The 9,651-nt window shown below is 45.1% G+C and overlaps 1 pseudogene; it reads left to right on the top strand.

Annotated features, from left to right (window-relative positions):
* The first annotated feature begins 3,553 nt into the window (after positions 1-3,553).
* LOC116637839 lies at positions 3,554-4,494 on the top strand (annotated as a pseudogene).
* The last annotated feature ends 5,157 nt before the right edge of the window (positions 4,495-9,651 follow it).

Raw genomic sequence — 9,651 nt, 5'->3', positions numbered from 1 at the left:
AAAGAAAGAAAGAAAGAAAGAAAGAAAGAAAGAAAGAAAGAAAGAAAAGAAAGAAAGAAAAAGAAAAAGAAAAAGAAAAAGGATGGGCTCTATTTGGAGACCCTAAAGTCACTTGCCTTCTGTTTATCTCACCTCCAGCCTCTGGGATATAGCACTGAAGGGCAAGCTGACTCCACCATGGTGACTTAGCAAAGCCTGAGACCCCCAGCGATACTGACACCACTTGAGATCGAGCTAGGGCTCCGTTGCCGGGGGCGTAGGGGGGGGGGGGGTGTTAACTCTGGGTGGGCAGGGGCTGCAGTTGCAAGATTAGCCCAGGAGAGGGCAGCATTACCTTCAAATCAAAATAAATGGCAGTGGGGACAAGAAATTGAAATCATCTCCATGAAAATGCCCTCTACCCCATAGAAGTTGAGTCAGGCAGCCAACATCCAGAACCCAACATCACCCTTGAAGGTTTGCAAATCCTCTCATATGCATTCATTCTTCCCTCTACATTCCTCCCAGAGGAGAGTTTAGCGGTTGGCAAGAGTGTGAGCCCAGCCGGAGACGCACAGTTGAAGTTAATCACCCTTGTGCTCATAGGCCACCCAACTTCTCGCGGGCTTCTAGCACTTCAGGGTCCTGTCCCTGTGGTCGTCCCCTTCCCCCACAGAGCCTTCCTCCAGACCAGTGGTTCTCAGTCTCTCTGTGTGAGCCTGCACTTTCAAGTACAACACACTGGGATGCTCTGGGCAAAACCATTCAAAGGTGTATTTCAAAGAATTGAAAATCTTTCCACGGTTTTCTCGGAGCTCATTTTTTGGTTGGTGCCAGAGTCCCCGTCTTAGGCAGCTCAGGCTGCTGTCACAAAGCAGCGTGGACTCGGTGGCAGGTGGACGTCCGGGTGCCAACATGGTGGGGCTCTTAGTGAGAGCTCGCTTCCGGGCCTGCAGACAGCTGCCTTCCCATGGCGTCCGTGCACAGTGCTGACAGAAACAGGGCTCTGGTCTCTCCCTCTCCTCCTGAGGACACGAAGCCCATCACGGAGGCCCCATAACTTCAGCTAAACCTAATTGCGTCCCAAAGGCCCCACCTCCAAATACCATGACACTGGGGGTTAAGGCTTCAACATAGGAATTTTGAGGAGACACAATGTAGTCCATAGCAAGCCCCATGTCACACTTCAGTAGGATGATTTCCTGTCCAGATCGCGCTCTCTTACATATTCATGAGGCAAGGTTCTAGCAAGTTCTCACAAAGTTCTATCTGGCTTTAATGTAGGCCTGCTTGTTTTCTCTTACATGCAGCCAACTGCAGTGAGCTCTACCCCATGGGGTCCAACCGGCACACTCAACATTCTGTCAGACAGACATGGCTGCCAAACTAGTGTCCTTGGTTGTGGTAAAAATAAACTGTACAAATGGTAGCTGGGGGTGGAGGGGTTGAAGACGGGAACTGGGCAGATGGGAGACAGGTGGGAAAAAGACTTTTCATTCATCATTTTTAGTATTTTTTTTTTTTATGTTTGAAACATGTGGGGGCGCCTGGGTGGCTCAGTCAGTTAAGCGTCTTAATCTTTCAGCTCAGGTCATGATCTTGGGTCCTGGGGTGGAGCCCCGCGTCCGGCTCCCTGTTTTCCCTGTTCGGCGGGGAGTCTGCTTCTCCCTTTCCCGCTCCGCCGGCTCTCACTCTCTCACTCTCTCTGTCTCCCTCTCTCTCAAATAAATAAATAAAATTAAAAAAAAAAATGTGAAGTGGTTCCCGTTGAACTTTTTAAATGTAAACTGTAATCTTAACATGTTAAAAACTAGGAACTTGAACTTGGGGATGACAAGTAGGCGGTGCTGCTGAGAGCCCTGTGTCAGTCACCACCCAGAGAGCCAAAGAGACCTTCAGCCAATTCCACGAGGCATCTTTCTGGGCCTGGGCCTAGAGAACTGTCCCGTCTTAGTCCCCTCCACTCCAGACCCTTGACTCCAAATCAGTTCACCCAGGCTCTCTTGGTCCTTCTCTCTTTCCTGTCACTGGTCTGTCTAGAGGCCTAAACTCTCAGTCCCCGCACTGTAACCCAGGGCATGCTGGCCTCTCCTCATCTCCCACCTGGCCCTCTCTGCCTTTATTCTTTCTAGACGTAATTCCAAATAGCTCCCCAGATGTACTCCCCTAGTCTCCTGGGCACCAAAGAAACCTCAGGCCTGGGTTTTAAACTCACCCTGGCAGCGAATTCTCATTAACAAGCACTGACTATTGAAACCCACCTGCCTGCCCTGGAGACCTTCCCATTTCCTGTCACTTAAAATAAGGAGCTTGATTTATACTTGAATATACATATATCCAGCTTCCTGCTGAAATTATCTCCCCTGCTCCCAAGGCCCCAGACCCAATGAGTTTGTTTGGCTGCATGGAGTTGGTCTCTTTGTTTGTTCATTTAAATTTAGAGTTGGTTTTCAACATTTAAAAATTTAGACTTATTCACATTAGAAACCATCAGAGTTTCTATGCTGTCCTCTAAAATTTGGGAGGTCTGGCAATACTGAGCCCATGGCAAAAATCAGCTGACCCTGGTACAGGAAAGAGATCCTAGAAACAGAACCACACGCATGCCATCATCTGATTTTCAACGGAAGTGCCAAAGCAGTCAGATGGGGAAAGGAAAGTTTTATCAAACGAACCATTGCTAGAATAGTGAGGTAGGGGAAAAATATGAACCTTGACCCCTACATCATACACAAACATTATTTTGAGATGAAGCATCAGCCTAAACGTAAAAGCTAAAACTGTAAAGTTTCTAGAAGAAAACATGAATGAATATCTCCATGACTCAGGGGCAAGCAAAAAGTTTCTTGGACAAATCAAAGAATGCAATAACCATTTAAAAATGTCTTTGCTAGGGGTGCCTGGGTGGCTCAGTCTTTAAGTGTCTGCCTTCGGCTCAGGTCATGAGCCCAGGGTCCTGGGATCGAGCCCCGCATCGGGCCCCCTGCTCTGCGGGAAGCCTGCTTCTCCCTCTCCCACTCCCCCCTGCTTGTGTTCCCTCTCTCACTGTGTCTCTCTCTGTCAAAGAAATAAACAAAATCTTTAAAAAATAAATAAATAAAAATTAAAATGTCTTTGCTAAACTAGATTTCATCAAAATCAAAATTTTCTGCTCATCCAAAAGACACCATTAAGAAAAGGGCTAGACAAACCACCACCTGGAAGAAAACAATTGTGAAAGATATATCTGACAAAGGGCTGGCATGCAGGGTATATCAAGAACTCCAACAATAATAAAAATAGTAAAAGACAACTCAAAAAAAGAAAAGTGGGCAAAAGATTTGAACAGGCAGGGGGCGCCTGGATGGCTCAGTTGGTTGAGTGTCTGACTCTCAGTTTCAGCTCAGGTCATGATCTCAGGGTCGTGAGATCACGCCCCATGTCAGGTTCCACGCTCAGCACAGAGTCTGCTTGAAATTCTCCCTCTCCTTCTGCCCCTCCCCCTCTCTCAAATAAACAAATAATAAAATCTCTTAAAAAAAAAAAAAAAGATTTGAACAGACACTTCACAAAAGAAGATATACAAATGAACAGTATGTCCATGAAGGATATGAAGGCTGTGGACCAACCAGAAGTCTCATATGTCGTTGGTGGGGACATAAAATGGTAAAACCACTCAGGTAAAAGGTCTGGCAGTTTCTTCTAAAACTAAACATATTCCTACCCTCTAACCCAGCAATTCCACCCCTAGAAATACACCCAGGAGAAATGCAAATATATGCTCACAAAAATATTTATACAAAATATTAATAGCTTTATTCATAAGAGCCAAAAACTAGAAACAGCCCAGCTGTCCACACACGGAGGATGGCTAAACAAACTGGTCTGTTCATACAATGGAATACAGTGGAAGACTTCTCAACAACTAAGAGCAATGAACTACAGATACACTCAACAACACGGATGAATCTTTAAAACTTCAAGCTGAGGGAAAGTACATTCTGTATGAGTCTACTTTTGTGAGGTTCCAGAACAAGCAAAACTAATCTATGGGAGAAGATAATCCGGTAGTGGCCTTGTTCTCCACCCTTTCTCTTCCCGTTGCTGAGGCCACCATGCTCTTGTCAGCCTCTGGCCCACAGTCTCCCTGAGATGGAGCACCGTGCCTTCGATTAAGCGGCAGACCTCTGATGGAGAGAGATTTGAGGTTGATGTTGAAATTGCCAAGCAATCTGTGACTATCGCAACCATGTTGGGAGATTTGGGAATGGATGAGGCAAGCAAAGTGAACAGATGATGTCCCTATTTGGGACCAAGAATTCCTGAAAGCTGACTGAGGAACATTTTGCGAACTTATTCTGGCTGCAAATTACTTAGAAATCCAAAGTTTGCTTGATGTTACATGCAAAACGGTTGCCAGTACAATCAGGGGGGAAACTCCTGAGGAGATTTGCAAGAACTGCCATATTCAAACTGACTTTTCCTGACGAAAAGGCAGCCCAGGTACTCAAAGAGAAGCAGTGGTGTGAAAAGTGAAATGTTGTGCCTGACCCTGGAACACTCTAGGGATTGTTCCAAAGACTAGTTGTGCTGCTCTGTTTGTAATTGTTAGTATTAGACCAACAGTAGACAAATGAAGCAGCAAATCAGTGGTGTGGGCAGAATAGTGTCCTCCTTGCAGGTGTGGGTTGAGTACAGATTCCAAACATAATGCTCAGTTTCTTCCAGGATGATCAAAAGTCTCTTTTTTTTCTTTGCTACAAATAAACCTGAACAGTGGTTCTCTCTAGAAGGTGGTATTTGGGGCTTTCCCTCTCTTTGTACAGCGATTTCTGCCTAGTTTATTGTCTAGTTAACTTTAGTGACCTGATAAAAGTTGGCATTATAAATAAAACAAGGTGCAAAATAGAAAGAAAAGAATCAGAACTGGGGTGCCTGGGTGGCTCAGTCAGTTAAGTGTCTGCCTTCGGCTCAGGTCATGAGCCCAGGGTCCTGGGATCGAGCCCCGCATCGGGCTCCCTGCTCCATGGAAAGCCTGCTTCTCCCTCTCCTGCTCCCCCTGCTTGTGTTCCCTCTCTCACTGTGTCTCTCTCTGTCAAATAAATAAATAAAAATTTAAAAATAAAAAATAAATACTAAAAAAAGAAAAAGGAAAGAATCAGAACAGTGGCTACCTTGGTGGGGACAGAAGTAGAGACAAACGGGAGGGACTTGAGGGAATCTGTAGGGATAATGGTAATGTTTTCTATATTGATGGAGGTTGGGATGATACAGGAGCACATATTTGCCAAAACTGAGTGAATATACAAATAGGTAGATTTGTACATTTCATTGTCTATAAATTTTTCATCAAAGGAAAAACTATAAATACTGATCTCTAGTTAATGCTCTACAACCTGATGTATTTAGAGAGAAGTGCACGACTGTCTGCAGTTTCCTTTGAAACCCATCAAAAAAACAAAATGGATTAATGGATACAGGGTTGGCTAGATGCATAAATACAGGATAAGGCAAGTCAAATGTTAATGGTAGATTCTAGGTAGTAGGTATACAGGCATGTACAGTGAGGTTCTTTCAACTTTGCTATACTTTCGAAATTTTTTACAATAAAATGGTAGGGAGGGGGGCGTCAACCAGCACTCGGTCTTGGCACTCTTTTAAGCAGGGTGTACAACCTCCAGTTTGCCACACTCCCTACCCCACCTTATTGCCTCAAGCCCACCCTGCTTCACTCATTTACATTTCCTGCACCCCCTGGTCCAGGGGTGTTTTGTCCTAGACACATACCGCATATCCTAATGTTGTTTAAGAAATCTCTGGAAGAGGTAGAATTAGCATTGTACCAATTCCATCACTTAGCAGTTTTGTGATCTTGGGCAAATTAATTCACCTCTGAGCCTCGATGTTCTCATCCGTAGGATGAAGTGAAATGGTGAACACAAAGTTCCTAGCACACAGCGAGCACCAGATACGTGTTGACTGTTATTACACAGTTCAGTAGACTGACGTTGTACATGTGAACAGATAGAGGACTGTTCGATTTTCACAGTAAGAAGCTCTCTAGAGTTTACATGCAGGGGAAAATATGGGAACACTTTTTGCTGGAAACTGCCCTGTGTGCTTTCACTAAATTTCCTTTCGCACAGGAAAAGCAAATGCCACCTGTACCTGTGAGCTAAACACAGTCTCTGCAATGGAGAATTCAATGGGGCGATAATTGCAATAATAAACATACATCTGAGTTGCAAGGGTGGCAAAGAAAGCTTCAGGGAAGAAGGAACACTTGAGTTGGGTCTTGCAGGATGGATAGGAGTTTTCCAGGTAGACCTGGGGATGGAGGGTTGTCCAGGCAGAAAGAACAGCATAGGCAAAGGCATTGAGCAATGAAAAAGCAATGGGATAGGGAGCCTGGGTGGCTCAGTCGGTTAAGGGTCCGACTCTTGATGTCAGCTCAGGTTATGATCCTGAGATCGAGCCCCGCATCAGGCTCCACACTCAGCGGGGAGTCTGCTTGAGATTCTCTCTCTCTCCCTCTTCTCCTCCCCTAGCTTGCTCTCTCTCTCTCTCAAATAAATAAATAAATCTTAAAAAAAAAGAAAGAAAGAAAAGAAAAGAAAAGAAATGGAATCCTCAAATTTGACAAACGGCTTTTATTAGTAGAACCCAGGGAAAGCAGGAGATAAGACTGGAGAGGGAGGTGGTGGCTAAATCATAGCCCGTTGGGCTTGCGGCAGGTTTGGGTTTTGTGCTGCAGAGTCAGAGCTCCCAGCCCCTTTTAGGAAGCTACTTCTACAGCAGAGGAGAGCTAGATTGACCGCAGAGCGCCCTTGAGGCAGGGAAACCAGCTGGGTACCAGTGCCGCCCACTGCTCAGCAGAACTGATTGGGATCATTGTGAAGCATGTGGATCCCAGGGCCCACACCAGGCCTGTTGAATCAGAGCCTAGGAGCAGGGCCTGGGAATCCAGATAAGTAACAAGTACCCAGGTTTCTAACAAGCTTAGAAAACGATGAGTCCAGGAGATTGTGTCCACCATCCTCCGAAAAGAGATTAAGGCCGAAACTGAGGCATTGCAGGAAGATGAGAGGAGGCATATTACAGCCTGATTAATCTTAAATAATGTGGCAAGCGGTTGCATGTGGGGGTGGTGACTTCCGGGCATGACCGTGTAGACCGCTGTACCGTTTACCGAGATAGGGAATGCAGAGGAAGGGTCAAGTTTAGGGAGAGGAGATAATGACTTCTGCTTGACCAGATGAATCACCATCTTGATAGCTGACACTGGGTGGTGGTGGGAGCTCTGGCAGCAAAAGTCACCCAAGGAGAGCTGATGGCGTGAGAAGGGGAAGAGCAATAACTCCCAAATGCACTCATTTTCTCTTGTGCTTCTCACACAAATCTGCAACTTGAATAGACCATATCTTCCAACCATGTTAAACAGTAATCAGGACAATAAATTACAGGCACAAAGTTTGAAAATAGACAAGCAGAAAAGTAAACATTCCCTGAGTCTCCAAAACCTAGATGCATGACAGAGTCAAGCCGCCTCCTGCCTTTTGACTTAAGCCAGGGACAGAGCTTCTGGGTGACATTGGCAGGCCCCAGAGGAAACTCCATCTCTCATCTGCCCTTGGTGCTATTTACAGAATAAACACTTCTCCTGCATAGATGATCCTCCTCAAACTACAGAGATGGCATAAAGAATATACTAGTTGCCAGAAAACCTGGATCAGAATCACATGAGGGTGAGAAAACCTAACCTCTCAGAGCCTCTTTTTGTTCTTGCAGAAAATAAGGACAACAGCAACCACTCTAAGGAACAAATGAGGAGACACATGGTAAGACCTGTCAAAAACTCTGTTCGCGGCTCTAAGGAATCAGAGAAACCCACCCACTCCCACCAGCTCGAGTCGAAGAAGAGTTTATGGAAATGAGACAACAAGCAATCCCGCCAGCTCACAAGAGCAGGAAATGAAGTACAGTTTGTCACTTAGGCATTGGAGCTGAAAGCCTGACATGAGTCCTTACCGTGGCTTTCTCTCTGGGGCCCTATGGCCTGCTGTCTCTTCCTCTCTCTGCCTGGCCACGCATTCACACATGGCAGACATGGTGCTCATCTAACCCACTACCTGTTCCTCCTCCCTCGCTATAAGGAGCTCAGCCTGATGGAGATGGTCAAAGGCAACTATGCCGGTCTGTTGTCCACATTCCCAGCCTCCTTTCCACCTAGCAGTGGCCCCGTATGTGGTTCTGGCAGACGCTTCAGGAGAAGACTGCTGGGAAGTCTAGGAAAGCTCTTGCTTTTCCCAACAAAAGGGAAAGGTGCTGCTGGGTGCCACCTCTTCTTTTTTCTTCCTTTTGGTTGTGGGAGCTAGAGCTCCAACAGCCATCATGGGACCATGAAGAGAAGGTCAGAAGAATCACAAAGAGGTGGTTCACCCTTGGACAGCGTTGAACCCCTGAACCAACATTAAAGGACATTGTGTGTAAAATAACAACAAAAATACCACTATGTGTTTAAGCTATTATGAGTTTGGTTCTTGTTACTCACAGTTGAAGGCACTCTTGACTGATTGAGTGATTCGACTTTCATCTAATTTGGGATTTTCCAAACTTCGATTATCCTCAGACCATCCGCAACATTTGTGCCGTGTCTACTCAAGCGCCATGTTCTTTAAATTGATTAACTTGTATCATTGTAAGTTAAATGCCCACTTTAGCCTTGTTGCTCTCATGTGTGAGTCTGATCTTTTTCTAATACCTGTTAAAACAAATATGTAATGATTAAAATTAAATCAGGTTTCCAAGTTGGTAAACATATCCACCCACCACAAGGGTGGTGCACCCCAGCTCCACTGAGAAGTTCCTGCATTCAGGACCCTTTCAGACCTTGCCTGTCCACCCGGCTGTTCATTTGTATCCTTTATAATAAACTGGTAAATGGAAGTAAAAATAATAATAATTTCTTTTATTTTTATTTTTTATATTTTTTATTAACATATAATGTATTTTTGTTTCAGGGGTACAGGTCTGTGATTCATCAGTCTTACACAATTCACAGCGCTCACCATAGCACATACCCTCCCCAATATCCATCACCCAGCCACCCATCCCTCTCATTCCCCTCCACTCCTGCAACCCTCAGTTTAATTTTTAATTTTTAATTAAATTAAATTAAAACTGATTCACCACAGCCCACCCAAATCATCTCATTTTTACCAGTGGAACACTTCACAAAAGTAAAACCAGCTCTGTCTCTGTCTCTGACATTACTGTTCCAGATTCCCAGGAGGGAAGGCTAGTGATCAGGGTCTTCTCCTGAGCCACATGGCACATAAAGCCATACACACCTCAAGGAATTCAGGGGAGATGGAGATAATAGGCAGGTCTATCACAGTCTTATAAAGGATGATGAAGAAGAAGAAGAAGAAGAAGAAGAAGAAGAAGAAGAAGAAGAAGAAGAAGGAGAAGGAGAAGGAGAAGGAGAAGGAGAAGGAGGAGAAGGAGAAGGAGAAGGAGAAGAAGAAGAAGAAGAAGGAAGAGGAGGAGGAGGAGGAGAAGAAGGAAGAAGGAGGAGAAGGAGAAGAGAGGGAGAGGGAGGAGGAGGAAGAAGAAGAAGAAGGAGAAGGGAAAGAAAGAAAAGAAAGAAGAAAGAAAGAAAGAAAGAAAGAAAGAAAGAAAGAAAGAAAGAAA

This window comes from Phoca vitulina, unplaced genomic scaffold (assembly GCF_004348235.1).
Source record: "Phoca vitulina isolate PV1807 unplaced genomic scaffold, GSC_HSeal_1.0 scaffold1, whole genome shotgun sequence".
Taxonomy (NCBI): Eukaryota; Metazoa; Chordata; class Mammalia; order Carnivora; family Phocidae; genus Phoca; species Phoca vitulina.
Note: the sequence above shows the minus strand (reverse complement) of the source record. Positions and strands in the feature narration are given on the sequence as shown.